Raw genomic sequence first — 5000 nt, forward strand, 5'->3', positions numbered from 1 at the left:
CCCTCTGCGCGAGTCCACGGGCGACATAGCGCACGATCGCGTCATGCCGCTTAACCCGGGACCCGTGCGTCCTGAAGCAAGCCTGTAACACGTGGTTGGCGGTCTCTACGGCCTGGCAGCCCGCGCGGCATCTGGTGTCCGCCTCCCGCCCGCGACTGCGCCGTGCCTTCGTGGGGAAGGCGTTGATGCGGGCGCGGAGAGCGTCGATGAAGTTACGCCCAGATAGCAGGCGACTGGTGTCAGCGACCCACTGGTGTTGCCCCTTGACGGCGGCGGAAGATGACAGCGCCGCACCGTCAAAGGCAACGTGCAGGCGCGCGGCCCACATCTCTCCAACCTGCGTCGACGATTTGAGGAGGTGGCCCTCCCACATAAGATGCCGCTCCAGCGCCTCAATCTCACGCTGCACCTCGTCCCGGCCTGCACCGTCGGCGGCTGGCCCAATCCTCTTCAGCGCCAGGAGACGGGACCGGCGAAGTGTTGGCCCCATCCATCGGCATGATGGGATGCCGAGGCCACCCTGGGCTACAGGAGCGTGGAAGTAGCCCAGGGGAGTGTCCGCCGGAAGGCGGAACCATCTCCTGACGGCGGCACGGATGGTCACATCTGCCGCTTTCAACGCACCCACCCGGGTGCGGCTGAGGGCCAGCCCATGGTACAGGCCAGGCAGAAGTACGGTGGTGAGGGCGTGGAGGCGCTGTTGCGGCTTGAGCGGAGCTCGGGAGATGACGTCCAGCTGCTCCACCAGGTGGCGTCGTGGGTTGAAAACGCAGCGACCAGCGGTGGAGAATTGCAGTCCCAGGTACCGGAAGGTTTCACCCACACGTAGGGCGGGCACGGTGGCGTTGCCCGCTTTGAAGGTAACGTCGGCGTCGACCTTCACCTTCTTGTCGCGCCCAGACGCGACTAAGGCGAGGGTGAAACACTTCCGGGCGTTGATCTGCAGCCCCAGATGGGCGAGGGCTGCGACGGCTGCGTCGATGAGGGACTGCAATCCCCTCGCGGTCGATGCAAAAAGCAGGACGTCATCTGCGAAGGCCGCAGCGTTAACTCTGCGACCAAGGATCCGAGCTCCGATGTGGGAGGGAAGTTGACTCAAAACATAGTCCACCGCAAAATTGAAAAGGAGGGGGGAGAGGGGGTCACCCTGACGCACACCCCTAGCCGGCTGCAGGGGCACGCCCACGTCGGCGCCGCCCGCTATCACCGTCGTGCTACCCTCGTAACACCTTTCGACGTACTCAATAAAGCAATCCGGCAGGCCATGAGCCCTCAGCACGGGGCGGAGGGCGGCATGGTCCACCGAATCGAACGCTTTAGAGACGTCGATCGATGCCACAAAAACAGAGCGACAGGAGCGGACTGCGTCGGTGAGAGCAGTGTCCAAGATGAAGGTGTTTTCCAACATCCCATCCCGGGGGATGAATGCCCGCTGACGTTCGTCCACAGCACATGCACGCATCAGGCGTGACGCGAGAACCTTGTGAAAGGTCCGCGCCAACACCGAGCAGACCGTAATGGGGCGAAAGTCAGCGGGGGATGTTGGTGCAGCCGTTTTGGGGAGAAGTGACGTCCGGGCGCGAAGCAGACGCTCGGGGAGGGCGCGGGCCAGGAGGAAGAGGTTCAAGAGTTTCACCAGGACTTCATGCGGCAGGCGCCGCAGCTCCGCTGGAGTCAGGCCGTCCGGCCCGGCTGCCGATCCCCTGGGCGGCAAGGCGGCAGCGACCTCCTCACGTGTGACCGGCCCCCATAGGCACTCAGGAGCGACAGGCTCCGAGTGCGGGAGAAGGCGGTCACGGATGAAGCCGGCGGTGGAGATCGGCTTCTTCGTGAAGAGGTCCGCCCAGAAGTCCAGCAGACCGGGGATGTCGGGTGGCGGCTGCAGCAGGGTGCCGTCCAGCAAGCCGCGCACGCAACGCGCACGCGACCTACGGAAGGCGTCCTGCGTCCGCGCGTAATCCCAGCGGCGCCGCTTGCGCTTCTGCAGCGGCGGGGCGGCAGGCGGCCGCTTGGATGGTTGGCGCGGCCGCTGTGTCCTGGTGATCGACCTCTCCCCCCTGGACCCGACCGACGCAAGGGCATCCGGGAGCATGCCCAGGATGACATCGGGCGGCGTGCCCCGCCCCAGACCAATGACTCGATCCAGGGCAGAGAAACGCTGGGCGGAAGCAGGTAGCCCCGCCAGATGCTCCCAGATGGCGGCGTCAGTCGGCCCCTCCGGCGGCGGCCCGGTGGTGTCGGCCGCGAAGTCCTCGGCTGCGTCGACGGGCGGCGCAGCGGCCTCGCCCGCGTCAGGCAGCGAGCTCGCTGCTCCACGGCGGGACGCCGGCTCTTCACCCCGACCGATCTCAAGTGCCTCCATGAATTGGCGGACAAGCTGCTTGTGGGCAGCTTGCCGCCGTCGGCACTTGATTGCCTCAAGCGTTCGGTCGGGGAACATCCTGGTAAGTTCTTGATTTACAAAGAAGAACCGGGCGTCCCTCTCCAGGAACAGTTCGGCCTCTGCCTTGGCGAGCGACAGGACTTCTTCCTCCGTCCACCTCGCGCGATGCCTCTCCGTCACGATCTCAGCGTTGGCGGCCGCAGGGTGTTGGCGGCGGCGATGGACCCCGAGACCGTTCTTCGTGGTAAAAGTGCGGTGGCACTCACTGCAAGCAAAGGGAGCTACACAAACTATCGCATTTTCGTTACGGCCGGTTGGCCGGATAGGTGCTGGGGTAGCTGGGGTGGCACCTTCAGCGGAAGGGCCACCATCTCTTGTTTCTTGTCGGCTGCCCCCAACTATAAAGGGATAATGCGAGGGGGGGCTGGTAACCCCCCCAAGCCCCTGGTGCGGTCTTCCACTCTGCGAAAATCAGCGGGCCCACGAGAAGGGGAGAAGACCGCAGGAGAGGAGAGGCTAAGAGGGCTAGGCCCATGTATTGCGCATCACTCTCCCTGTAACTATAACCCAAGGAAGGCACCTCGCAGCAGCAGCACGACTACATCAAGACCGCACTTCGAAAAGCCAAGTCCGGATGCAGCCACACCGCCGCCACTTGGCCACCTTAAGAGAGTCATAGTTACTCCCGCCGTTTACCCGCGCTTGCTTGAATTTCTTCACGTTGACATTCAGAGCACTGGGCAGAAATCACATTGCGTCAACACCCGCTAGGGCCATCGCAATGCTTTGTTTTAATTAGACAGTCGGATTCCCCCAGTCCGTGCCAGTTCTGAGTTGATCGTTGAATGGCGGCCGAAGAGAATCCGCGCACCCGCGCGCCCCCGGAGGAGCACGCTAAGGCGGACGCGGCCTCGCAGCAAGGAAGATCCGTGGGAGGCCAAGGCACGGGACCGAGCTCGGATCCTGCACGCAGGTTGAAGCACCGGGGCGCGAACGCCGCGCAGGCGCGCGCATCCTGCACCGCCGGCCAGCACGAGGCCAACCAACGGCGAGAGCAGACCACGCCCGCGCTAAACGCCCGCACTTACCGGCACCCCTACGGCACTCACCTCGCCCAGGCCCGGCACGTTAGCGCTGACCCACTTCCCGACCAAGCCCGACACGCCCCGATCCTCAGAGCCAATCCTTATCCCGAAGTTACGGATCCAATTTGCCGACTTCCCTTACCTACATTATTCTATCGACTAGAGGCTCTTCACCTTGGAGACCTGCTGCGGATATGGGTACGAACCGGCGCGACACCTCCACGTGGCCCTCTCCCGGATTTTCAAGGTCCGAGGGGAAGATCGGGACACCGCCGCAACTGCGGTGCTCTTCGCGTTCCAAACCCTATCTCCCTGCTAGAGGATTCCAGGGAACTCGAACGCTCATGCAGAAAAGAAAACTCTTCCCCGATCTCCCGACGGCGTCTCCGGGTCCTTTTGGGTTACCCCGACGAGCATCTCTAAAAGAGGGGCCCGACTTGTATCGGTTCCGCTGCCGGGTTCCGGAATAGGAACCGGATTCCCTTTCGCCCAACGGGGGCCAGCACAAAGTGCATCATGCTATGACGGCCCCCATCAACATCGGATTTCTCCTAGGGCTTAGGATCGACTGACTCGTGTGCAACGGCTGTTCACACGAAACCCTTCTCCGCGTCAGCCCTCCAGGGCCTCGCTGGAGTATTTGCTACTACCACCAAGATCTGCACCGACGGCGGCTCCAGGCAGGCTCACGCCCAGACCCTTCTGCGCCCACCGCCGCGACCCTCCTACTCGTCAGGGCTTCGCGGCCGGCCGCAAGGACCGGCCATGACTGCCAGACTGACGGCCGAGTATAGGCACGACGCTTCAGCGCCATCCATTTTCAGGGCTAGTTGCTTCGGCAGGTGAGTTGTTACACACTCCTTAGCGGATTCCGACTTCCATGGCCACCGTCCTGCTGTCTTAAGCAACCAACGCCTTTCATGGTTTCCCATGAGCGTCGATTCGGGCGCCTTAACTCGGCGTTTGGTTCATCCCACAGCGCCAGTTCTGCTTACCAAAAGTGGCCCACTTGGCACTCCGATCCGAGTCGTTTGCTCGCGGCTTCAGCATATCAAGCAAGCCGGAGATCTCACCCATTTAAAGTTTGAGAATAGGTTGAGGTCGTTTCGGCCCCAAGGCCTCTAATCATTCGCTTTACCGGATGAGACTCGTACGAGCACCAGCTATCCTGAGGGAAACTTCGGAGGGAACCAGCTACTAGATGGTTCGATTAGTCTTTCGCCCCTATACCCAGCTCCGACGATCGATTTGCACGTCAGAATCGCTACGGACCTCCATCAGGGTTTCCCCTGACTTCGTCCTGGCCAGGCATAGTTCACCATCTTTCGGGTCCCAACGTGTACGCTCTAGGTGCGCCTCACCTCGCAATGAGGACGAGACGCCCCGGGAGTGCGGAGGCCGCCGCCCCGTGAAGGGCGGGGAAGCCCCATCCTCCCTCGGCCCGCGCAAGGCGAGACCTTCACTTTCATTACGCCTTTAGGTTTCGTACAGCCCAATGACTCGCGCACATGTTAGACTCCTTGGTCCGTGTT

At 62.6% G+C, this 5000-nt stretch overlaps 1 pseudogene; it reads right to left on the reverse strand.

Moving 5' to 3' along the window:
- LOC124579108 overlaps positions 1-5000 on the reverse strand; it is a 7960-nt pseudogene that overhangs the window by 2030 nt on the left and 930 nt on the right.

Source organism: Schistocerca americana, unplaced genomic scaffold, assembly GCF_021461395.2.
Source record: "Schistocerca americana isolate TAMUIC-IGC-003095 unplaced genomic scaffold, iqSchAmer2.1 HiC_scaffold_294, whole genome shotgun sequence".
NCBI lineage: Eukaryota > Metazoa > Arthropoda > Insecta > Orthoptera > Acrididae > Schistocerca > Schistocerca americana.